This window comes from Neopsephotus bourkii, unplaced genomic scaffold (genome assembly GCF_033783945.1).
Source record: "Neopsephotus bourkii isolate Nb327-2 ecotype Australia unplaced genomic scaffold, CSIRO-AGI_Nbou_v1 NB_1792, whole genome shotgun sequence".
NCBI classification, from domain to species: domain Eukaryota; kingdom Metazoa; phylum Chordata; class Aves; order Psittaciformes; family Psittacidae; genus Neopsephotus; species Neopsephotus bourkii.
Window position 1 is genome coordinate 9,058,604 of NW_026902266.1, and position 26,936 is coordinate 9,085,539.

The window sequence follows — 26,936 nt, forward strand, 5'->3', positions numbered from 1 at the left end:
ACCTAAAAAAATAGTGAGTTTTGCTCTCAAAACATAGTTATTTTATTCAGTCTAGCTTGCACTTATTAAAAAAGTGTGGTTTATATTTAAAATGCATGATTCTCAGGTATATGAGTTATTGATCATTGATTCAAATAGGAAATAAAACACCTTGATCTTCAGTCATTTGTCTTAGGAAGATTCCAAAGCAGTCAAATCACATTTACTTTACCTCAGTCTTAAATTTGATATTATGTTGGAAAAACGTTTTATAAAATTGAATGTTCAAATATGTTGAGATCATGTCGCATTTTAGTTTTTAGCAGTCTGAATACTTTCAGCAGTTTCTACCCAATGTTCCTAGTTTAGTAAGCTGTATTTAAACATGTTTTGAAAGATTTATACAGTGATTTCCTTCTTAGTCAATTTTGTTGCAAGAAGTTACTACTGTGTATTTTGGTTAGAAAATGTAAAGTGTTCTAAGAGGTGATCAAAGGGAAGAGACAGCCATACTACCCATTCAGTATGCCATGATATTTATAAGCTCCAGGTAAAATGGGACAGTCTGAAACAACTTTGTACCCCAAAATTTCTTTGTAGATATTTTGACTCTTGTCTTTTGTCTTGTTATTTTCTAAACAGCTTATCCCTTTTTAGCATCATCATTTTGATCCTCGTAAGAAACAGGCACTTTACATGCACAGGACTTGAACTTCTGGGCGAAGCAATTGACAATGATATGAGCCTACAAGATTAGGCCATATTATCACAGATCTACAAGAATATCTTAAAGTCAATGCAATTTATAAATGCACAGCAGTAGTAATATGAAATACAAAATAATTGGCCTGTCTTGAGGGTTCCTTACATTTCTGTTCATGTGGCTTAGTGGCAATGCATTTGTTTGCAAGGTGGGCCAGTCCTTGGGTCAAATAAAGCTTTTTTTCTAGCCTTCAGGGTTTTGTGGGTTTTGCGGGTTTTGCTTATTGGCTTTTTTTGTTTGGTTGTTTGGCTGGTTTTGATTTTGTTTTACACAGTATCTTGTTTGTAGCATGATAGCTTGGTCAGGAACTTTAAAAATTGTACTTTTTTGTTGGGATTTTTTTTTTTGGGGGGGTGATGAGACAAAACTAGGTAGGAATAAATACACATTATAATATAACGTCTATACATTACTCTGTTGAACTCCAACACATGCTGCCATTGCCAGTGAAAAAAAGAAAAGCCCTGTGGTGTGTTGATAAACCCGTACAATACTTCATAAGAGCTTGCAGTCATCATGTTTAGCAAAGGCTTTTCTGTGACTGAGATTCTAGGGAAAAATCTTTAGCAACCTTTGTGTTTAATACCACTGACCTACAATTTACTCTGAACTGTAATATAAAATAGGACTCCTGTGAGCTGTAAGAGGGTCTTCTAGCATGTGTCCCCTCACAACTCCTCAAATGTGCGGGTATCGACAGGCCAGCCTAGCTTTACACCCTTCCTCATTCACAAGCTCAGCTATTCCCAGCTCTGATTTCCAGCTGAGAATATCAGTATAATATGGAAGGCCACACAGGCTCAGGGAAGAGATACCTCAGTACAACTGTGATGATGCTGTAAGCATCTCTTGTGTGGTTTTGGGTTACTTCTGAAAAAGTACATTTAAAATCATTGCTAATCATGAACTGCTTTTTTATATGTTAACAGTGGTTTAGGGTCATCCTATTATACAGAGATGGGAGTAGAAAAATTATTGAGATGACAAGTAGGCAAATACAGCTGTTAGGTGAAATACCTGGAACAGGAGGAGCACTGCAGTGGAAATGTTTGCACCTTCCACAGCCATGCTACTGGTTTTCTTTTACTCCATACCTTCAAAGTATCAGATAGCCAATCTTAATGTGATTTCTAATCACAGCTGCATGTAATAGCTTTTTCTTTTCTTTTTCTTTTTTTTTTTTTTTTTTCTTTGAGCTTGTTGTTAGTGTTGGTGAGATTCATTTGCAGAGCTTACTCGGGCAGTGCAACTTGTGTCCAAGAGTTTGGTGAGTTTACCTCTGTGGGTGCAGTTAAGTGCTTTTCTGGGTGCCAGGATGCCCTGATGTGATGATGGATGCTTTTCCAGTGGCTGGGGAAGAGCTGCTAAAAGTCCCACGAGAGAAGCCTTTCTGAGTTAAGGCTTTTTATGGGAGTAGGGCTAGCAACAGCAGCGTACTGTGATGCACTATGCCCCTATATGCCAGAATCTGTCTCCTAAAGCTGATGAATCCCCATAGCTTTTTTGTGCCTGGAATGTGCCTGAGAAACTCACCATACTGCGTCTTACCAGCAACTTTTAGCAGTGTGACCCCAAGTACTGCTCATGGGTAATAACAAGCTACTCTTTCTTCCTTTTTTTTTTTTCCTCCATTCCTTTACATTAAGGAAAAAAAAAAACCCAAAACAAACAAACAAACAAACGAAAAACCAAAACAAAACCCCCACGAACTCGAGTGTAACATAAACCCCAGCCTCTGACTCGAAATCATCTGAAAGACCTGAGACACAAAACCCTCCAGGAAAGCCTGGGCAGTACAAGTGGCCTGACTGTGGCCGGGAAGGAGGCACAAAGAACCTGGGAAGAGGAGCTAGCAGCGCTTCCTGGCACACGCCCGCGGAGGAAGCTGGCCTTGAGCGGAGAGGACGGATGCGTTTGTGGGGCGCGGTGCCGGGGAAGAGGGGCCTCGGAGCGTTCCCGCATCCGCAGGGTCCCTTCCCGGGGCGAGAAGGCTGCGCGGAGCGCTGACGAGAAAGGTAGAGGAGGAAGAGGGACTCCGGGCTGACTGCTAAGGAAACACCGCTGTTGGGGTCTTGCTTTGTGTATCGCCATCTCCCTAAATTCGCCTTAAGTTCTACCCTTCTGTTCGTGTGCTCGCCCGGGGCGGTGAAGACTGCCGGGCGGCGTTCCTGTGTCGTAGCCACCGGCCCCGCTCTAGCCGGCAGCGGATTCTTCGATGACTTTCGCGCTGCCGCAAACGCTGTTTGTTTTGCTTTGCGAAGTGCTAATCCGAGAGCTCCTTGGCAGGCGGCTGCTCTCGCTGCTTTATTTGCACTCGCCTCACGGTGGCGTTTTAAGCACATAAACAAAGCCCAAGCGAGCGGGAGAGGCAAGTGTGTTTTGTAGTTTACCTTTATTAGAATAACAGTTCCGTTAATGTTTTGGATAAATCAAAACTGTCTATTAAAGCGGTTCAAGTATAGGAGATGCGCGATGCTCTACGTCAGTGGAAGGTATTTTAGTCTTCGCGGCCGGCACAATGACCGGATGAATTAGGGCGAAAGTCTCTGTCATCTGAACTGCACGCTCTCACCTGGGGTTGGTTTCTCCCTCTCTTTCTCCCTTGTCTCTCTCCTCCCCCAGCCCCCCAGAAGTTTACAGTGAATGTGATGGAAAGTGTAAAGCAGCAGATGCCGACGTTAAACTCCAGCTTGACTTGAGTGTAACGATCTGAGAAGCAGCCCTGAGCCACCGCCCTCATTAACACAGAAGCATGCCCCTGGGACCTGAGTTACCCGGAGAATAAACACAATATAGAGTCGTCTTACCTCCTAGCCGAGAGAGTAACGTCAGGGGTAGGAGAGGGCAAAGTGTGGCTCTCCTCCGTCCTACCTCAGCTGGTCTGTGACGGGCTCCTGCAGTGCTGCCGCCGCCTGCCCAGCTGGGATCCGCTCCCCAGCGCGCTCCCTCCGCCCCCCGTCAGGCAGTCCCCAAACTCAGCCCAGCTCAAATCCAGAAGCCAGGGGCAGCGTTTCCAGTCCATCCGTGCCGGTGCAAATGCCTCATGGCTTCTCTCCGCCAGAGCGTGGAACAAATCTGCCGGTTGCCCTGAGTTTTTCTCGGGCTTTATTGGCAATGTAGGCGCAGGTAAGGCGGCTGCTGGCTGCCAGCGATTCCCGTTGCACTTGCAGAAAGCAGCAGAAGCCGGTGGGAGTGTGGTCTGCTCTTCATTAGGGAGGGGGAAACGGACCCTGGAGGTGATGCAGTGAAACACTTCTACTTCCTTGCATTATGATTGTTACAGATCACGGGCGCTCTCCTTTTGTAACATTCACTTCAAGTATTCTCAAATCCAACCGGAGTAAGTTCTGATCCTCCCCTTTAGTTTACATTGGGGTTGTCAAAAGATTAAATAAATGAAACTTTATTTGACCGTGGAGTTTACAGACCCTGGATCCCTGCGCGCTCTGGCCTTATTCTAATTCTATAGCGGTAATTACCCTTCGTTTCTTTAAGTGCAATAGATTTATTGCCTTAGAGACTATGCACAGTTTGATTGAATTATTCATTTTTTTTTCTTTGGTGTAGACTGCATCTGGGGACTGATGTGACGTGTAGATTTTTTTTTTTTTTTTTCCCCAGGAACAAAGGGAATGTGGAAATGAAAGAGAGAGGGAGAGAGAGGCTGGCAGATGTGATGAGATGCGGTGAAGGTGTATCCAGCTTGGCACTCCCACTCCTCTCTTCTCTCATTGCAGCCCTGGGTGACTCTCACGCTAACACAAACAGCTTTTCTTCCGCAGCCTGCCCTCTGTCACTGTAAGTACAACAGCCTTCTCTTATCAGCATGCAAATTCCAGCCACACACTACCTTATCCTGGTGTTTGCACTTTAGATTTACAGAGAGGACGTTTAAAATGAACTTTCTGAGACAGGAAGGGGTTTTCATGCCGAGTTTGCTTTTATTTTCTTTGTAAAAGTTTATGTGGTTTTTTTTCAGTGTGTGTCCCCCCCCTCTTTTTTTTTTTTTTTTTTTTTTTGGGACCGGGGTGGAGTGAGGAGATTGTTGCTGTGGCTTTTTGTCTCCCTATCAAGATGAGGCACAATTTCAAATGAAATTAAAATCTCCTTGATCCTCTTTCTGCCAGGACAATACATTATGTTGGCAGATGATGCTGTAAGGAATTCAGAGTTTTTGTTTTCAGTCAGATCTTTAGTTTTGGGCGCTATAAAATGTAAACCTCCCCTAAATTTTGAGGAAATCGCCAGAGGTTCTTATTCTAGGGGAACTCGGACCAGCTGATGGGTTTGATTATGAAGAAACGTGCAGTACTTTCATCTAGTCTAACAAAACTTTCTCCCAGTCGGATAATCAGGCTTTTCCTTTAGCTTTCTTTCAGATGCTGTAGATTGTTTTTAAAGTTTCTCTCAACATCTCTAATAATCCTATTAAAAGTCTTCATTGTCGGGGAGTGTCAGCAGAGGGAATTTATAAATATGCCTGTTAACTGTCCGACATTAATTGGTGAGAGGGGAGTTTAGAATTGGATGAATGACTTTTAAGGTAGACTTCCTTGCCCTTTGAATCAAAACTTCCGAGACTGTTCCACCACTCTACGGGAGTTAGGTTTGCTCATCACCTTAAAGATGCGGCAAGTAAAACAACACACAGACAGGTTGCTTCGCTTATTGAATGTTGCTTTAACGTATTTAATGAGGGAGACGGCGAAAAATGCAGTGACAGCTATGAACAGGTAAGTGCCCCGACGTGAACTGAGCGCCTCCGAACCCTTCCCTCTGCAAGGACCCACAGCAGTTCAGCATCCCATCCCAACATCTGCTTGCGCTCCCTGCTCCGGCTGCTTTTAGCCTTAATGAAGCAAAACCAAGGGAAGTAGTTTAAAACGCGGGCTCTAAACGTATAATAATGCTAAAAGTAAAAGCGTTTTCTTGTTTCTTGGCACGTGTATACGTTTCTACACGGGGGGTGTTCACCTATGCAGAGGGGACCGCAGATACTCCTGTGCAGCGCACATACCCGTACATTTACATACAATGCCCAATGAACCCTCTTCTACCGCTGAGAAGTTACAGATCTCTGGCGCTGTGTGTTCCGTCTGTAACTTAATTGATCACAGGGGAAGCAACAAGCTGGAGTGTCTACTCGCGCTCCTCCTGGGAGCGTGGATGCCTCCGCGGTATTCTGCCCCAGCGAATGTCACTCGCTGCAGAGGGCTTGCGGGAGCGCAGCGAGATGCTCCCCGATTTAGAGCTAGGTGGGCGGTAAGATTTATTTGACGCCTTAATTATCTCTTGTCCCATTACCGCCTCGTACTTAATAAGGAGGACACTACATCTTGAGGAGTGTTTGTGGGGTTTCTGTCCCCCCCTTTTCCCCTGTTTGTTTATTGAAAGGAAAAAAAAAAAAAAACACCAACAACTTCCAGTAATAAATTGATGGGGTTGCAAGCTCGGTCAGGGTAGTTCATCCTTGTAGCCTGATTACATCTCTTTTCTTACAGAGCTCTCTATTTATTTTTTTTTTCCCGAGCCAAAGCTACTAGTTATGCAAAAAGTCAAGGTGTTTCTTTTACTTGCAGCAGGCTTAAGTGTCTTACAAGGAACGTGTCAGTGACCAGTCACGGGAATTCTTGTAATTAAAGATGAAAAAGGACATAGCAAGAACTGAAAAGGCAGCTATTTCCTGTTGTTAAATCCATAGCACAGATAACTGCAGCAAGGTGAATACTTTGAATTAGCTGAACGCAGGTGAATACAAACTCAGTACTTACAATCTTAAAATTTACGCCGTATCTCCAAAATTCAGGGGTTTAGTATCCTTTATTAAAATTGAAAGAATGCACAGAAAGTAGCTGCTGTGCCCTCGGCCAGCTAATTTGATGATAAAGCTTTACTGGATAATTTAAAAGTTCTGTTTCAAGCTGTTTGCTGCTTGCCGAATAGGACTTGATTGCTCCTTTCATGTAATGGAATTGCCTAAAATACTGTCTAAAATAAGTCCAAATACTCCAAGAGGTTCTGACTTAAAACTCATTTTCCTTGGACTCGACTCGAGAGGGGCAATAGTACCTCAGATAGCAGGGTAGAGGATGCAGTGTGCACGACTCCAGAAGTGTGGAGTTTTACAGCATGTTAACAGAATGAAATAGAGCCAGATCAGATCAGTCTTGTGCTATCACGTCCATGCTCAGTTTTCATCACGCCCTTATGAAGCCAGGTTCATTCACAGTGGGGCTGAGTATGCTTCTGTGTCTAAACTATCCCGCAAATTTCTACTAAAGAGAAGAGGGAAGCGGAATCAGGCTTTCTCCTCTTCTTTTTTGGCCTCTGAGTTATGAAGCTATTTTAAAATTAAAAGTTTCTCTGTTACTAGCTGTTCCAGGCGCCTTCTGGAAAATGGGGAGAAAGTGCCAAAAATACAGAGATGAATCAACAACTTCTCTCTCTCTCTCATTTTGTGGGCTTGAGGTTGCTTCCCGCACTCCCATCTTAACAACAGTTTAGCCTAGGTGTGAATAATATCAAAAGAGGGAGACATTAACTTCGCAGCACTGTTTGCCCACCTGACCTGAGGGCCCCTGACAGTTTGAAAGACTCTTTTATGTTTACCTTTGGAATGTAAAATTACAGCAGAGATACTTCTTGGATTTGCAACACTTTGTGCCACTGGTTGATTTTCTCCTCTGCTCCTTATAGTTTTATCTTCTTTCTCCCAGATCCCTCCTTCCCCCCCCCCCCCCCCCCCCCCCTTCTCTATTAGCACTTCCAAGGGAGCGCGAGTTCCTAAATTGGTATTCAAGCTGATATTCAAGTCCCTATCTGTTGCCTTTTGGTAGGCAAAGAGAGATATATTTATATATTGGCTCTGCTAAAATCTCTCGTCCTCACCACGAGAATCCCAACTTCGGCTCCAGTCCGTCCTAAATCAGTTTTTCTTCTCCGGTCATACCTGTACATTTTAACGGTGCTCACGTTTTACCTGTCTCTTGAACGCATCACTAAATAGTTCGTGGACTCCGAGTGCCTCCTCTCCCCTGGGTCCCCGTAGCTGGACTCCCATCTCTAGTATAATTTGTACTTTACAGTTCATCTGGTCATCTGGGGCTTTTTTTTCGTGTTTTTTCCTTTTTTTTAAATTTTTTTTTACCCCTAAGGAGCTATGGGATCGGGCTCCTCAGAGCCCCAACTGCCAGTGAGCGCTCGCCGAGTACTTTCCTCCGCGCTTCCCCCTCCAGACTTTCCCATGTCTTGCGAATCGTCTCTCTCCCGTTACTTCCCCCCCCCCCCCCCTTTTTTTCTTTTTCTTTCCCATTATCTGGGAGCCGGGTCCCGGTAGGACTTGTGTGGAGGGTGCCTCCCCACGCACTCCCGGGAAGCGCCGTGCCGGGCGGGGAAAGGAGGGAGGGAGGGAGGGAGGGAGGAAAGGAGGGAGGGCCGGCGGGTTACATGCTGCTGCTCCCCCCCGCCCACCCCGCGCAGCCCCGGCCCCTCGAACCGGCTCTCCCGGCTCCCCCCCACCCTCCGCCCCGCTCCCCCTTCTCCTTTTCCGGCTCCCGCCTGCCCTCGCCGCCCCGCCCTCGCACCCCCTCCCCGGCACAACTTTCTAGTACCTTTCCTCACCACTCCGGGCAATCAGTGGTCATTAGAAGAGAGAGGTTTAGGGTTTCATTTGTCTAATAGCAATGTGAGTGGTGATAGCTTCTCGGGATGCGGCTGGCAGCCTGGGGTGATTTCACTTTCTGTTTTGTGCTCACTTTCTCGGCAGTTGTTGCTTTCCCCGCTCGCTCTGAGTCTCTCTCTCTCTCTCAATCTCTCTTCCCCCCCCCCCCCCCCCTCCCCCCTCTTTCTCTGTGTTGTCTCATCTTGCCTGTGCTGTCTGGGCGGGGGAGCTCTGCCTCCTTTTGCCTTCCTCAGATCAATGCCCTGGCCACTCACTTTCTGATGTTGCACGACGGGAAATGCTTTGAATACTTACGACATGGCCGCTCACATTGATTGCCAAGATTGACAGCAGTTAACCATCGCCTTCACTTGTTTCAGGAGGGAAAAAAAAATAATAATGAACCTGATTGTAACCAAATCTCCAGGCAACCCATCCGCAAACTTCTAACGATCGGGATCCTGCACCACATCCATGGCCCGGAGAAACACCAGCAGACTCTAGTTAATTTATTTTTATTTTGCCGAATTGTTCCCCATTTATTCCTTCTTCTCTTCCCCTTTCACCTCCTTCCTTATTTTTTTTTTTTTAATGAAAATTACCGAAGCGCGTTGCAAAAAAAAAAAAAAAAAGGAGGCTCTCCTAGTGCTTTGTGCCACACTGGATCCCAAGGAGGTAACCAGGAAAAAGAAGCCCTATTGTGTTGTATACCTGTTGTTTGCTGTGGTGTGTAGTGCTGCGTGGCTTGGCGGTGGCGGTGGTGGTTTAATGGGGTTTCGCTGGATTTATGTCGCTTTGCAGGAGAGAATCCGGTTCCCCCTGCGCTGTCTTTAATGGGTTATTAGTTGCAATTGAGTGAAGCAGCAGCGTCCGGAGGTAGATCTGTTGTTTAGCTTTTACCATTGCTGAATTCATCCCTTCCCCCGCCTCCCCCTGCACGGTTATTTACTTTTATACCACGAGCGTGGTGTTGTTGGCTTTTTTTTTTTTTTTTTTTTTAAATTCCCTTCTTTAGGGAAAAGTAGTTCTAGTCTCATCCCCGTACGAGTTTCCGGGGCTGCTCGAATCCCGAGGCTTCCGAGACGCTGAGGGACCCCAGTACCTTGAAATCACAACACTTTCTCATCCTTCCCGAGTAGAGTTTATTTTAAAATGTAGTGACAGATCAGCGTTGTATTTTAAGATCACCCACGGCAGGCGAACACATGGTGCGGGAAGATATTGTACGTAAGGAACTAACACGAGAGGGAGAAAGAGAGAGAGGAAAATTAAAATCTGGAATCTTTGCGAGCAGAGCGCTGCTGTCATTACTCTGGAGTGCTCGCGTGGGTTTTTCTTCACGGGTAACCCCAAAAGACACGAGGTGGAAAGAGGCGAGGGGAGTTCAGTGTCTCTTTTAGATTCCCTGTTAAGTTTGAGGTGGGTAAAGTGCTTTGGAGTTCGGAGTTCGCCACAAGCGAGTGCCAGCCTCGGAGCACGGAGAAGCGCAGAGCTCCGGCGGGGAGGCGGCAACGCTGGTTTTGGCCACAGCGGGGCACTGTCCGGGGAGCTGCCGCTCCAGGCCGGCTCCTTATCTCGCCAGGCAGAGGCTTCGGATAAAGTTATACTGAAAACTTTAAAATTGATATCGCACCCTAATTTGTGATACACAGGGCGGGGGAAGGAAAGCAGTCCATCATCAGAGAGCTCTGTTTACACCCGGGAAGGGAAGATGTGTGCTGCTTTGTGGCAACGTTCGGCTTGGGATTTCTTGCTGCCTTAGCTCTTTGCCGGAGGTCATGCAAATCGACCTTAAAAGAATGCATAAGCCATAAATTAAAATAAACCCTTAGCCAGAGGCTGATCCATAAGTAGACAATACCTAACCTGGACAAAACGGCTTCCTTTGAGAGCTGAAAAAAAGAATAGTGCCTAAACTAAATGCAAAGTAAGTTTTCAGGAAGTATTTCGCTTACTATTACTATTGTTATTATGATTATTATTTTAAAACAAAATAGTGGCAGTTGCAGCAAGCCAGCGCAGCTGTTTACAGGCGGTGCTGTAGGACACAAGCAAGGCAAAGGTGTGTCTGGTGGAGAGCTTGTTCTTTTCCTGGCTTTCACTACCTTCGAAGGTGTTTGGGTCTTGATGGGGGATAAGAAGCCTCTTAAACCGTATAAGCAATTTAATGTTTGATATCGGATAATGCTGAAGAGTTTACGAACAAATCTGGGTTGCCTGCAACTGTCACATGCGCGCACACAAGCTGTGTCTGTGTATAATAGTCTCGGGGCTTGTTTTTTTTTCCCGCAGTTTTTGACAATTGTTCCATTCATGATCCTGAAAGGAATCATCAGTGGGAGCTAATGAGTGTGTGCCTCCGCGGCTCGCCCTGCTCCAGGGAGGCGCGGGCACCGGCGCGGCCGCCGAGCCGGCTCGTGTCATGCGTGCACGCGTGTACCGGCGGCTGTGTGTGCATATGTGAGACAGAGTTATAGGCGTGATGTGAGCAGGTACTTCCACGCATGCATTAGCGACTGCGCTGCCAGAGGGCTGCTCCTCTTCAGAGAGAGCTCCCCAGCTCCATGCCCGAGTTGTGTGGAGCAGCGCTGAGCAGTTAACCCCGCTGTGCAGCAGGGGTTGTGTGCTTCAGCAGAGCAGGGCCTTGAGGTCAATCACAGGCGCTGATCATGTCGATTTGATTGCTGTCTTTGCTTACTGCGACCCGTTTCACAGGGGTGTGCGGGAGGGGGGTGGGGTGAGTGTGTGTTTGGTGTTTTGCTGTTGTTTTTTTTACGGACAGGAAGAAGTGTTAAGTGGCAACGTGCAAAGACAATTAGTGTTGTGCCTGAGTGGCGGGGGGGGGGGGGGGGCTGAAGGGAAAATCAGCCTGCTGGAAGCCTGGGGACGGCAGATTAGTGCTGTCCCTAGGGGTGTTTCCCAAAAACATAGACAGTGAAACTTTCTGTGATAAAGTAATATATCTTCGCCTGCTGTTTGCAGATAAGTATATGTTTATTAAGCTAATTTAAATAGCCTTCGGCACACGAGTGGCACTTTGTTCCTACTGTTTTCTTTTACCCTCGTATTAACGTTCTTGGTATTTCCATCTCCAGTGCTGATCGAGAGGGCAGAAGAAGTTTTATCCAGTCCTGAGTTTCAAGTCCAAAAATTAACGAATTTCCCTTTCTGTACTCGTGTAATGGAGTAATATCGAAACCTGTTTTGAGACTTCGACTTGACTTGACTTGTTTTATTGACGTGCTTGTGCCCACTCATTTAATTAAGCCATTATACCATAAAGTAAATAATAAGAATGAATGTGAGATATGTGCATGTAGTCTGCCATTATATACAAATATTTCCCCGGAAAAGATGCCTTCAAAAAACTTTTTTTCAGCACAGTCATGATTCTGTGGCAAGATCTTATTGCAGGTTTTTGTTTTGAGCCAGGATATTTTGCGTGTTTCTCCGCTCCCAATGTTACATGCACATTATGGTCAGAATATAAACAGCAAGCGTACCTAGCAGCTCATTCTAGTAAAACTAAGAAATAATTATTTATAGTGAGTACATTTAAAAGAAAATAATGAGGTCATTTGGAGTATGCTGGAGTTTGAAGTAGCTTGACACCTGGCAGAAACTACATGCGTGTTTTCTTCAGACTCTGCACTATCCATAACTTTTCCTTATAATACATTCTTCTGTTAAGTGAGAAAGGCTGTTTGTAAAACAATCCCCTGGCTGGTTCCAGGGTTGGGTGAAGCTGATCCTGTAATGGCATTTTGTTTTGAACAGTTGCTGTAGTTGAAGTTCCCTCATAAGGTAAGGTGGCACTGGGTCTGAAAGGAGGTCCAAATGCCACATTTATAATTAGACTGCCAATTCAGCACATTGTATCTATTGCTATACAGGGATATACTGCTGTGTCTGGTCTCTCAATAGACTGTGTTCAGAATTAGCCAATTCAACTGCTTAAACTTTGGAGTCAAATTTAGAATAGGCAATGAGAGAAGGAAAGAAAGAAAACAATAATGCTTTCTTTTTTTCCTCAGCTAGCTATTAAAAGCCAAAGAATATACGGAAACCAAACCAGGCACTGCACTTGGAATCAATGCACCAAGCTCAGCCTGGCCAGCCTCGCCTGCAAAACCTTTTCGAAGCGCACTTCTCTGGGGGGAGGGGAAGGTGAGCCCCGGGGACCGCTCCGAGCACCGCTCTCCGGGCCGCCTCCCTGGCCGCCGCAGGGCTCCCGCAGCCGGCGGATGCGGGGGGGAGGAGTGGGGGCCGGAGCCCGGCTGGGTGCAACCCTGCCCGGCTCTGCCCTGGCCGCGCTGCGGGGCCGGGGCGAGTGCCCTGATGCTGCCGCCGGCTGGGGCAGTGAGGGACCCGCAGGGCTGACCCGCCGCTGCGCCCCGGCCCCCGAAGCCACTCTCTCCGGCAGTTCTCTTCCAGGGGCGGTAGGGGAAGGGGGGGGGGAGGAGGGGGATCGCCCCCCGCGCCCCGCCGAGCCGTGGCGGCTGTCGCAAGGGTCCCACCCTGTGGCGGGAGGGGGCAGCTGGAGCCCCCCGAGGAAGGAGCAGCCGCTGCCGGGGGACCCTGCGCCTCCCAGGAACGCCGGGCCGCGGGCTCCGGCCGCTGGCGTCTGCCCGCGTTGTCCCCGGACTTAACGATTCCTGGCTCCTTTTCTCCTGTCATACTTTTTGTTTGGCTCACTCCGGCCTCCTCCCCTAGAACTTTAATTCATTCAGCGGTGGGAATGGAAGAGGTTCTTCGGTCTACATTCTCTCATCCTCTGCTAAATACGTTATTTTTTTCTTTCTTCCTCACAGTGCAGTACTGTTTCAGTACTGCTGGGAGACTTAGCTGGGCTTCTTCAGAGCTCACTTAGCTCCTTTTGCTGCTAGATCATAGGGTGCAAACTAGTGCCATGTGTATAACACATAGCATAAAGGGAGTGAGACAGATGGCTGTCTCTCCTTACGCAGTACTGATTCTCTGCTGAACTTAAGTAATTCTGCTTCATTTTTTCCTTCTTAGGTTTACACACACAAGATGAGAAACAAAGTGTAGCCCATAGGTTTCCTTCATAATGCTACTAGTACCTGACTTGTAGAAAATAATAACTGATGTCCAAAATTAGTTGCCTTCACTTGTCAGTCTGATTTTGTTCACAAGTGGGAACTGCCAGTGCTTGTTCTCTAGCCAGTGGTTTTTAATATGTAGCCAACAACTGTTCGTGGTCACTTCCAGCTGAACTTCTTTTACTCAATGAGGAAAAAAAAAATCCCTTTGAACATGTTTTTTTGCATCTTTGATTGTATTTTTAGTTGAAAGCATCTGTGTATGTTTGCAGTTCTTAGAGGCCTTGGAATATCTTGTGATAATAAAGGCCCGAACTTTGCCTGGTGATAGCAAATCCAAATATATTTTTTCTCAGTGAGCGTTAGAAAGTTTCTTTAGTCATCTTATATCTGCTAAACGCTGTTACCACCTTGGGAAATACCTCTTCAGGAAGCATATCCATTAATCTTTCACACTTGGTTTGATTCCCCCCTAAAAAGTGTATAGATCATACTTAAAAGGCTTTCGTAAATCTATTTATTTATTTATTTATTTCATGGAACTAAAGTTACTTGGGAAAGAGAAGCCACGATGCACTTTCCTTTATCTCCCATACAGTAGAGTGATGTATATTTCTTTTTCCATAGTGTGACTTTAAAGATCTGCGGACTGGTTTGACAGAGGTTCTGTGTAATGACTAACGTTTCAAAAGTTATGTAAATAGGGGTGTTTGTATATATAGAAGCTACATCAACTGAAGTGATACAATGACATTTTAAAAACATTTCAGTTAATATACTAAATCACAGAGACAGAACTTTGAAACATTTCTGCATGATGTCAGAACGTGTGAGAGAAGTACTGCATTATGATGTATTCAGTAGTTCAGATAGAGCTTATCTGTCAAGTAGCAGCAAAACACAAAGGTGCACGTTTCAAGTTTGTGCCTTAGGAAGCAGTTTCCTACCCATCTCTTTCAATGGCTTTTTGTGTGATTTTTATTTACATAATTTTCTATTTTCTCCTTAGGTAGAACAGCAAGAACAGCAATTTTAGGGGACTTGTTACCTAACCACAGAAACTGCATTTGCTTTTATTTCTTATACGAGCCGTTCCGATTTTTTTTTTAGATACATGTGGTTCTCCCACAGTATTGATTGATGTATCATTACAGACCACAGCATCGTATTGTGAAAACAGCAAAATATGGTAAAATATGTCATTAGAAAGGTTGTGTACTGGACCGGTGTGATGCCTATATGAAATACATATATGCTTATTTAGATGTAGTTCTGCTCAGAGCGGAGAGATCTAATAGATGTATTTGCTGGAAAGCAGCCGATTTCTACAGTGATAAAACTGGATAATTACATGTTCCCAAAGCCTTTTCAGCACAGAAGTAGGTGTTCTTTTAAAACATTATTCTGTGGCAATAACGAATATTTGTGACATCATTGTAAGAGATTTCCTGCCAATTTTTAGTTTACTGTCTTTCAGAAAGTCTAGAGTTCTTTGGCACTGGTGAAACTGCTACATGCACTATCGTATATTCAAGTATTCAGTGAAGTTTTAAATAATTCTCTTTCAATTAGTACAGCAGGAACCTGAAAAATGGATTTTCTCTTAAAGAAAAAAGAATCAGTTCATAGACGTTTCTTTCCTTCTCTTGTATATTTTAAAATACTTGTATCAGTTCTATGTTTACTGTTTTGTCTCCTTAAATTAAGAAGAAAGAAAACAGTATCCCAAGTTTGAAAATCATTGCTTGGAAATTAGCGTAATCAAATATTTCTTGAGCCTTGTGAATTGGAAAGAGTAATATAAAATTAGATATACTGGTAAACGAGGTTAATCAGACTCATTCATTTCTAGTGGAGAATGAATATCTGTAAATCGATGTTGGGTTTTTTTTTTTTTTTGAAGTCAAGCGAAACATTCCTTCAAGTTAATGTGTTTAAGGGTATCATATCAGGGACAGACAGGTACTAGAAGTGATAAAAACCAGATAACCTGCAACAAAATGATTCACAGATGGGTCATTATCTTCTATAGAGAGGTTACACAGATCATATTCTTTATAAAAAGCAAATGTAATTATGTAGAGCTAGGAGTATTATCTGAATAAGTCTGAATATGTAATGTTTTTTCTGAGTGACTAGTAGAATTTGTCAAAGCAAAATTTTTTTGGCTTCTTCGAGGCAGCATATGAATGTAAGGTATAGAAAAGTACTTGATAAAGTAAAGCTAGGGAAACATTTTGCTTCTTCCGGTGTGAACGTTGTAGCACATACCTTTAAAATATGCACAAAAATGTTACGTACAAATAATAATAAAAAAAAGCTGGTGATTTATTACATTCCAGAGCCTGTTTCATACAGTGAGTGGCTGTGTGGCTTCTTTTCTATCAGTAGTAAGACAGGATGTCATTTAAATATTTTTTTCTTTCTTCTTGAGCTGGACAGAAAGGTGTTCAGTCAATTGTTTCTCCAGTCACTGGTAGACTGACATAAGGCAACAGGAAACTCTGAAACCTCAGAGGTGCAGTATTGATTTGATTCCTAACTGCAAACCCTTCATATCATTGCTCAAAATATCTAACTTTACACCAATATTACCCATTCTTTTTATAGTGACACCATGCTTAGTAAAAAACTTCTAAGCACTGAGGTCAGGTGTTGAGATTGGATTCTAGTTTATTTTTTATGAATCAGATAAAGATTTCTGTGCATGAGACCGTATGTGAAGATGAGAGAACAAGAACATTTCCATATCAAAGGCAATATATCTGAGGCTGCATAGTAATTAAAATGCAGTGGTTTGGACTCTCTGCACTAGCACTTACGCAGAGCGTTGTTGGGACGTTGTGCTGCATGCAAGCGGTTGTCTCTTGCATACTTCTAGAAATATACTTATAATTTTGTACAAACATTTATGCCAGTCCACACTTTTCTGTGGATAATTTGTATTTCATCCAAACCATTCAAAGTAGAAGTTATTTTTTGAGCAACCCCCTCATTATGGCTTTTGTGCATCAACTATTTTTATTCTGGTTGTTTGTATTTCCTCTTACCAGAATGATGGCTTGTTTATAGTTGTATTTTTTGTGTGTTTCTCTGAGACCCCTTCCATATACCACTGAAATTTTACTACTTGCTTGAAATATCTTGTATTAGAAACAAAAATGACACTATCTTTTTAGATTTATTGAAGATGGTGTGATTTCTTACATACCATACTTTATGGCAAATTAAATGCATGTGCTGGAACATTATATTTTTAATGAAACAGTATGTGTTTACACATTCCAGCTAACTGTCACACCATGTAAGAATTAATATATTACGCCAAGAACGTACTGATGTGGGAAAATCAATATAAAATACTGTAGGGCTCTCCCTGTCTGGATACTCTTTCCTGGAATAAATGTGATTTTAATTCCTGAGTAGATTGCCCTGGTGAGGAGCTCTTCCAGAAAGGCTGCTGTTGAATTGTTTACTTCATAAACTGTATTGGTCAGTGTCCCAGTGCGGGGGAGGCAGCTAGTGCTGCAAATTTCCTTATTACTCATAGATACTCATTCTACAGACTCCATACATTAATGCTCCAAAGCTATTGAGTTGGAGCATTTAGGACGTCTTCGTATTTAAACAGATGTTTCTACTGTGAAAGTCTTGTTTTACAGCAATCTTGCAATCTCACTCCTTTTTTTTTTGTGTAGTTTTGGATTGCAATTGATGTATGAAGTCCTGAGTACTTTGAGCTAGAGTATCACACTTTCTGAGGTTGTTCTGTGTGCTTTTTACATCTGTATTATTGTTGTGGTTGGGCTTGTTAAACTGAGTTCCTGATCATTTGTGGTTAGTAAAAACCCATGGTATTTTTGCATGAGTAGGGGGGGTTAACCTCAATGTCATGGCTTAATTCCAGCTGAGATAGGACGTAGTTGCCCATCTACATTCTTCTCACAGTTCTAACTGGCTCAGTTAATCCTCACGTCCTTTCCTCGGTGTGGTAGAGTAGTGTGCTAAGGACACTTGCAGCATTTTACTTCAGAAGTACCAAATCCAGCTATTGGAGTAGATAATGAATTACATTTTGGGAGCTTTCTGGATAAGAGGGGTGCCATATGCCTAACTAGTTTGTTATTATTAGAATTAACATTTTGAAGGATTTAATATATATGGTATTTGAGTATTGAGCTATTTCAGAAGAATGTTTTGGTATTTGATAGATTCTCTGCCGGTATAAACTGTAACTCCATTTACTTAAGTGGAAGAGTGCCATTTTGCCGCAGCCACAGGTGCATTCCTTAGGACGCAATGCAGTTCCTTCTGGATTCAATGGAACAACCTTTCTGTGATGATGCTGAGAGGGGTGGGGGATTGCATGTGAAGGCCCTGTTTGCATTGGATTCACTGTAGAAAATAACTTGGCTTCAGTTAGAGTGGAATCAGGCTTATCTACATGATGTTGCTTGTGGCTTTAGGATGACATTAACAGGAATTCATCTCACATAAACTACATATTAGACCAACTGTCTTTCCATTTCTGATCTTACAGTGGGTCTTCTGGTACAGTATGTGCAGTGTGTGGAGATTCTGACGGCTGACTTACTATAATGGTGGAGGTTGTAGCTGTACATTTTTTTCTTTCAGTCACACCTGATCTGCCAAAGGCAGATTATATTCCTGCAGATCCTTTCATATTTTTCTTCTGCTGAGGGATTCATGTAGGCCACTACATGAAGAATGTACTTTATTCAACCTGTAGTCCAAATATAATTAGATGTGTGCATGATTTTTTTTTATTTACATAAGTAGACGTGTTTCAACCTATTTTTAGTAGTATTTTTGTTATGGTAGTGCCTATGATTGAGATTTTGTATTCGCCTCTGATTTACATGTGTATATTATTACATTCTGCTATCTGTATCTGTTCTCATTGCTTACCCCAAGGATCAAAGACAAATTCTAGGAAAACCTTTTCACATTTTCTGGTTACCTTGTATAGGCCCTGGTTCCCATTATATTGTCCATTCTTTCCACATAGAAATTATGGTAACTATGGTATTCGTCTTTGAAAGTAACAATGGAATCTTTTCATTTATTTCAAAAGAAGTTAGATATAATCAGCTTTTTATCTTGATTTAATGAGCTAGAAGATAGTTAACTGGTGTTGGGATGAGATGACAGCTACACAGGCTGTGAAGAGTAAGTTTAGAGAAGTGTAGTGAGATGGAAAAACGTGAAACAAAAGAGATCAAGAAAGAGGTATTGCCACCTAATGTTCTAGAAAAAGGAGTAAGATAAAACTTACTCTTGTTTCTGCTGAGCAGTAGTACAACAGATATTTTGTGCTGTTCTTAGTGGTGTTATTTATGTATTTTGATCCCTCTTAGAATACCCCAAGTTACAAATGTGTCGGCATACCTGCCAGATTGAAAAGGAATGTCTTTATGCTAGAAGATATGCCTAGATTTAAAGTACTGAGTGGACAATCACTTTGCTGCCTTAAGGTGTAAGAATGTGCTAATATTAGCCATTCTGGCATCTGGCCACTTTGGATTTGGAGAGCAGATTAGGCCATTAGCCTTTCTGCTTCAAAGTTGTTGTTGCTGCAGGTAAATAATCACAGGTTCCCTTTATTCTTCAAGAATGACTTACACAGGTCAGGGATATGTTAGTTTATGTGCTATCATGCCTTTGGGCTTCGGCACCATTTGCATGATGCTCCTGAGATATGGCAAGTTTCAGGTAGCTGCCAGTAGGCACAACAATCCCTTTAAGTTTGCACACTTCACTGCCTCTGTATATTAACTCAGATAGACATGGTGGAATCAATTCAGGTGTGTCTTTATGCTCACCCACATGCTCAACCTAGACTTAAAGGGACTATGTCTAGTGAGTATTCGAGTAGTGAAGTGAGTCTTTGTTCCCTGCTTTGCTGATCTTCACTCAGCCTTTGGTGAAAGCCAAAAAAATTCTGGCTTGTGTATGCAGCCTTTCCTTGTGATTCCTTTTTTTCTTCAGTTGGTGAAAACTCTTATTATTTTGACCTTCACCATTGCCTCTAAACAATAATGATACAATCTGTAATGTTTATTTTAAGAATGTAACAAAAATTCTGACTAGTGACGGTTGTGGAGATACACCACTCTGTATTTTAGTGCAGATACACTGTCACACATTTTATGGGTTGAATGGGTGTGTCCACTAGCGGTTGATTTGAAAACACCATTGCACAACACTGTGATGGAAGGGGATCAAATTACAGACCCAAAGTCATGGTGTAAAAGTGAAAGGTTTTGAATGCTATGTCACATACTCTATTCAGGGAAAGAGGAAAGGTTGATAGGAGAGAGAAGGTAGTTGAGGGGCCTAAAGAGTAATTAGTGAGGATTAACTGGAGTTTCTAATTTATGAAACCCTCTCTTGGACAGGCTGGATTAATTTTTTCATGATATAAGTGTATTGTCTCATATAACCAAAAAGGACAGGAGGAAATGGTTTTGATGAATCATATGTAAGGGAGATTTCTCAAAGAAGTGAAAACTTCAAGGCGTGAGCTGTTGCCAGTTCTACTTCTGATGTTTGTTTTTGTTTTTTTCCCACCTTAGTTGAAGTGGCACAGAAATGCCTATGATAACAAATAACTAGTAAGAGACCAGTAAATCCAGCCCCAAGTTGTTTCTGATTGCTCCATTCCTTTCCTGGCAGACTTTCTATTTCAGTAATTCAGCATGGGATAATTAGATAAAGAAGGTGAATGCTCGTTTCCCCTCATGTTGTCTAAGAGTGGCTCCTGCATGATATTTCCTGTCTTTCACATATTGTCTCTTTAGTATCAATAGCAACTAGATGCAAATCAGCGTGGCATCTGCTAGTTTGTTTTCAGCTGACTGGGCTAAACAGCACATATGGACTTTATCGCCAGGAGGCTGTGACCTCATCACAGACAAGTGGCATTCCCACAAGTAGGTAATGAAGAACCCCTATTGAGTGTAGCTAAAAGTCCAAATCCTCAGTAGAGTTATTACATATTCACTTTAAACAGCTTTCCCAAACTTTTAAGCTATCCCTTGGTTTTTTTAAATCCACTCACTGCTGTAGCTGGAGTGGCAGCTGTTGCTGGTCTCTGATGATGCCACACTGTATTGAATCAGCCCTTCTTGAATGTGTGGGAGAAAAGAAGGGATGAAAAAACAAAGGGAGAGGAAGAGGAGGGGAGGGGATATGAAAGGATAAAGATGGCAGGGAAGAGGAAATGTGTTGAACTGAATAGTAACTTTAATGCTCTTACTGCTCTTGATCATGCATATAGAATTTCTGTAGTCAGTATTTGGTAATATCTTGATATATTTAAACTATTAACATTCTCTATATAGATGGTGTAATGGTACCTTTTTAAGAAGGTAACATGCAGTGGTCAAAAAAAGTCCCCTCTAGTGCTTAATATGTTCAAGTCTGAACTCCATATTCCTTTTCTGTTGGTTATCAAGTTGTTCATGACAAATACTTTGAGAGTCAGGTTATCTATACTTGCTGTCTGAGAAAAAGTGGATCAGTTTGAGTGGATCAGTTTGGTTATTCATTGGTATTTTTTTAGCAAGTGGTTAGAAATATTATTTTATATGAACAGCGTGTGAATACCTAGCATGAATCTTAAACATTTATGTGTTTTACTGCTCCTTCCAAAAAATGATTGATAGCAAATATTGTTGAAAGGGTTTAGAGATTCTGAATGATCAGTATAAATTAGTAATCCCAATACTCTTGCACACCAATTTGTGGTCTGAATGTTGAATGTGAAATGAAATTGTATTTCATGTCTTTTTGATCTTGTTAGCAATGAAGGTTTGAAGCTAGCTAAAAGCAAAGCAGAAATTAAATAGATGCTTTAGAACCTGCAGTAGTCAGTTTCCGTGGATAAGAAGGGAGGGAGAATGCATGAATGAAAGGAAATGGGGGGGGGGGAGGGGGGAAGGAAGAAAAAGGGTAGGTGAGAACCAGAGACACTGAAAAAAAAATTGGATGTGTGGGGGCAGATCTGCATTGGTGGATGTAGCCTTTCAAGGCATACCTTAGTGACTTTATTTTTCTCCTTCTCCTGTACTCTTCTACTTTCTACGAAACTGAGGATGGGACACCAAAATCAGCATTTTTGTCACTCATAATCAGTTGGGATATTAATTGAGCTTAGAGTGGGAGTACTGACTGAACATCTGTTGACAACTGGGATGTATAACCTCCAGAAGGGGGAATATTTTATGTAAAAGGGAAAAATAGTTTTCCTATGTTCTCAGCTTTCCAGAAAGTTGTGCAGTTCTTGTACTTTCAGTGTGAGCGTTTTGGTTATTTATTTCTTTTTTGGACATGATAGACAGTTATTTTAGACAAACTAGACCATGGCCTGGAGTCTTCCATTTGTGCATGCTAGGCTGTTCTGGGCCTGCTGCACCACGTTTAAATAAGTGTGATGGAGGATGGCCTGCTAGTTGTGTTGTAGGGGTAACAAATAGGGAGCCAGGGCAAAAATACAAGAAATATGAAGCTTTATTGTAAAAAGCATTGAGCCACTGAAACTTCCAGGGAAGGGCATGTCCCCAGTTAGTAGGGTCAACCATTACTGTGGCTTGATTGGAATTCTTGAGCACATAAACCTATGCCACAGTGCATGTCAGCTCTTTTTCTTGGTGAATGCTGTAGACCAGGGTTTCCCATAGCAATGTTCTGTCTACATAAAGCTGGTACATTGTGGCAGTTGAGTGTCCAGTATAAAGGTCACTCTATTACTGGTTATACCTGTTCACCATTTCATTTCTGTGCTATAAGGCAATATACTTGTCCAAATGAGGCACAGTAGCCACTACATAAAATAGTTTTACGCTGTTTGTTTTGAACCTTGTTTCAAACATGAAGATGCATGTGATTCTTTCTATTTCCTTTAAGTTTCTTTGTGCAAATTCTCACTTGATTAATGTATCAGCATCTTATTCAGCTTTTTTAAGAATTCAAATTCTAATAAAATACCTTTACTTGTGTTTAAAAGTATTCAATATGTTAGTTTTTCTGCGATGAATAGGGCCCTGAAATAAAAATATGAAAAAAGGCAGAACATAAACCACATAAAACAAACAACCCCTTTTGCACACAGATAAAAGGCTGTTCAACGCCAGCCATTACTACTTTGATGTGAGAAATTATTTATTTGCATTTTTGTTCTTCTGCTATTTTGCTTGCCTGAAAGCATGCTTGGTGTCACACCAGTTTTCATAGGTCACACTTGGCCTCAGTCTCCTTGTGGTGAATTCCAGAACTGTGGTAAAGGCAACTGCTGGGTAAAAGATTCCCATTTGCCAGAAGTAATTAATAGCCACAGACTGCCTGTTCGGTGGTGCTGGAGCTGTAGCAAATATGATGAGATGTGTGAAGAGCAGTTTGTCTCTTATTACAGTTTTTGTATTAAAGAGCAATGATGAATTGGATAGTTGGCATTAATTCCCAATAATGAAGATTCTTACAACTGAATTCAGCAGCACGTTTTTTTTCTCAGCCAAGATGGGCTTTGGTCCTTTTTCTTGGCCTAAAGGAAAATCTTTGGGGTTTTGTTTTTGGACACCCAAACCAAGAGATAATGCTGCAGTGTACCACAGGAATAGCTGCTTAGCCTTCATTCTTCTGCTTGTGGTTGTGGAAGAATGGTAATCTGAACTCATAATCTCTGAAAGGTTCACGTGTTTAGAATAAAGTTCAGAGTTATTGACTAAGGCAGGTAGAAAATTAATTTGCTTGAGCTCTTTCAGGTCCAGCTGATAATATTCAGGGTTCAAGTCCTGGAAGATACCAAGTGCTCTGGTAGTAGTTCAACAGAGTATATAAGCACATGCTGAGCTTTAAAGCTCTAAATCTCAATGGGAATGGGACTATGTATATGCTTAAAATTCAGCATGTAAGTTCAGTATTTTATTGGACTGGAGCCAATGTGCTTAGCACTTTGGAGGACTTAATCCTTATTCACTAGTGCTGGTTTATATGTTCTTTTGGCTTATGAATTTCCTCAGTGGCCTGCTCCTTTGTTTCATGGTCAGCCCGCAACGTAGTCAGGATTAAAAACTTCTGGGGCTTGTTTTGTCTAGAAGGCTATGGATAATCTTTAGAGGGAATGGCTCATGTTACATAATTACTGATACTAAATAAATGTTCTTTATAATCAACTTATGTTTAATATGAAATTGCTAAGATTTTTGATCAGGCAGCCAATGTGTGACCCAGATTTTAGTTCTTTCCTTGTTTAGAACTATGTTGTTTATCTGCAGAAATTAATAATGTGTATGTACAATTAGTATATCAAGTTCTAAAGATAAGTTGTATTTGCTTATAATGACTTTTTCTGTTCCCAAGTTCTCTTTGCTTTCTACCAGCTTTTTTTTTTCTTCATTCCCAAAGAGTGTTCTTCAGGCAATAATTAGCAGTGGGCTTTATCTGAACTGAGATCTCTAGGCAGTTCTGTCAGATATTTGGTCTTGAATCAAAATGTCTTGGACACGTAAGGTAATGATTGTAATTGTTTTCTTCCTCCTCTCACCTGTTCTGTTACAAAGCATAATATTGGCACTACCTCAATGGTGTTACAATTATAGATGCTAGACAATATTTTTCTGGTTTCTGTGATTATTCGCAATAATGTTTTTCAATTTTTAGCTACATATTTGTCTGCAAATTAATGACCAAGAATCATAAAGGATCTACTGATCAAACTGAATTAAAAAAACCCAAACAACTTGGCAAAATCCGAGATATCACAGGCAAAGGTGACGGGTGCAGTTTCTCCTCAGTGGGGACAAACCCTGGTCTTTTCAAACCAGTGAGGAAAGAGAATTTCTTTGTCTCTTTAAGAGTTTTTTTTGCTTGTGCCCACCAAGATGGAATAGGAGTACAATTAAGTGCTAGTTTAAATCTTGATTCTTTGTCTTTGTTTTCCGTCTTTAAAATAGCTGAGGTAAAGTGTATATATATACCTTAGATTAGAGTGTAGACAGGCATGTTGTTGCATGTCTAGCTGGAGGGACAGAAGAAATCATATGTTTAGCTCTTCTTTCCTGCCTCTCAGCTGAGGTGCAGTAAATGACTGTGTGAATGCTTCGAATGTAATGTCACTGTGTGGCAAAGAGAGTTGAAACCACAGCTCAAACCATGTAATGTCTAAGTGGAGGGATGGTAAGTTCTTAACAGGGAGAGCAGTGGCTTTTTGAACAATTCTAGTTGCATTCATAATAGAACAACACATGCCTGTCATGTAGCTCAGGAAGTGGTGGGTGCCTGTACTTAGGGCTCTGAATGGGGAGGTAGGAGAAATTGCCATTACGTATTGTTTTGGTGCTGCCACAGACCGTGATTACAGATACACTGTTTTACTCACAGTATTCTTCTTTCCTCTTGTGTAATCTACTTAGACTATAAGGTATAAAGCATGTCTCTTAACTCAGTGTTTGCACCATGGTTATCATATTTAAGTGTGTTCTGGGAACAAATGGTAAGAGTTGCAAATATATGAGCAGAGACCTTTTAATGCTGCTGTGTGGATGTGTGCTCTGAATCTACACAAAGAATCTAATTTCCAATTCAGTGTCAGTAAGGTCCTACATGATTAAAACACTATGAATTATTTTTTGCCAAGTACCAGAGATTCATTGAAGGAGGATGGTTAAGCATAAATACTTCTAAAAACATTTATCACTTCATGACTTTTAAAATTAGATGGCCCAAGAATGCTTTTGAGAAATTTGAATGATAAAAATGTTCCCAGTTCTATATGTACTACCAAACACATCAAAAATTGTGCCACTGACATTTATATCTCAATATGATGTCAATTTTCTGTTAATGATGACTGGGTTTTTTGTATTTTTACTATTATTCTAAAGGTTTATTCAGCTTGACAGTTGTAGGATTAAGCTTTACAAACAAAAGGATAATATATCCCATGTTTACAAGTTAGCCAGAGGCCAGGTTTTATAAACTTTAAAAATACAGCTATTGCTAGTTTATAAAATAGGCTAGTCAGCTTTCCAAGAAAGAAAGTAAATGCAGCAATGAAGCTGATTTCCATGGGAGCTTGGTACTCTCATGTATGATAATATATTTTGACCTAAGGCAATGTTCCACATGAATCCTAAAAATGTTTCAAAAGAGGTAAAAATAAGGAGTGCAAAGCAGAGACATATGGGGCCCGATTCTGTATTTTATACCTCCTGTGAGAGCCTGTAGCTATATTGTAAGGGGCACTGAGCAAGTGACATTCAGTACCATTCAGAAAAGGGCCCATGTATGATTTTAGAATCTGATCTCTCCGGTGATCTCTGTCAGATGCAATGGTTTTCATTAGTCAAAATCTGATACTGAGTTCACGGGCAGGCCTGTAATCACCTGTGTTAGCAACATAGAAAAGTATTTCATGTTTTCTCCTGAAAGCCATCTAGCAATACTTTTAAAAGTTAAAAGAGATTCAAAGGTCATAACAACAAAAATAATAAATTCAGGAAAATAATTTAGGCTGCATTGGTCAACAGAAATATTTTTTATTTACCAGCTATGAAATTTAAAGAAATTCCATATGAATGTGTATTCCTGTTTTACCGTTTGCAGCATAGGAATAATTCATCTTCACATCAGAACAGTTGTATGTACAACAGAAGAAGAGAACGTCTCAGATGAACTATGGCTGCAATGCTGGGCATTTTTATTTAGTGTTTGGGATTATTGTTTTTTTTTAGTAATGGTGATACATTTAAAATGATGAAATGGGATTTGCCAGTGACACTGGTGCACAGGTCTCCTGTAGCACTGAGGAGGTGCTGCCGTTAGTTCTCAATCTTGTCACTTCTGGGGAACAGCAGTGAAACTGTTTGTTCCTGACAGCAGACAGCCCCACTGCAGGGCCCTGGTTTCATGTTACATTAAGTATTAGTGCTGTTCTTTCAGGAGCTATTATGCTGTGACATCAAAGATTTTCTGACAGGGCAGTTGTAGGTTAGCACTGAAGTTGTCTACTGAAATTTTTAAGAATGGAATTAAATATATATGATCAGATTTAATACGAGAAATCGGAAACTGCATATAAAATGGGGTTAGTGGTTAAAGAAAGCTGCAAGAATAATTATTTGGTTTGGCCTATTTGTCCTTTCTTGTCCAAGGCAATTTTTATTGCCTTTAATTTCTACAGCAGTTCCAAAAATACTGCCATATGTTAACATTTTCGTGCAACTGCTTATTTGCTGAAAAATGTTGTGTGGAAGAGGAGGAAAAGGACTTCTATGAAATAAGTTCTCAGTATAGCCCCTGCAGTGCATATATAAATTAAGCCTTGAACAATAATTGTAATAGCCCAAATTCTTTTTTTACTGATTGCCTAATTACGTAAAAGGATCAAGATACATTTTAAATGGTAAGAAAGCAATTTAAATGGAAAGCAGAACCACAATAGTGATTCTGG

General features: G+C 41.8%; 1 protein-coding gene across 6 annotated transcripts in view; it reads left to right on the plus strand.

Annotated features, from left to right (window-relative positions):
• The first annotated feature begins 4,405 nt into the window (after positions 1–4,405).
• Positions 4,406–26,936, plus strand: part of SOX6 (SRY-box transcription factor 6) — a 378,453-nt gene continuing 355,922 nt past the window's right edge. The window contains exons 1-2 of one of the 6 annotated variants that reach the window (XM_061380140.1): positions 9,408–10,329; positions 10,695–10,894. The gene's annotated coding sequence lies outside the window, so the exon portion shown is untranslated. Of the gene's footprint in view, positions 4,541–8,617; positions 9,078–9,407; positions 10,330–10,694; positions 10,895–26,936 lie in introns of those variants that run through there. The other 5 variants (XM_061380137.1, XM_061380138.1, XM_061380135.1 and 2 more) reach the window with 5 other exon arrangements.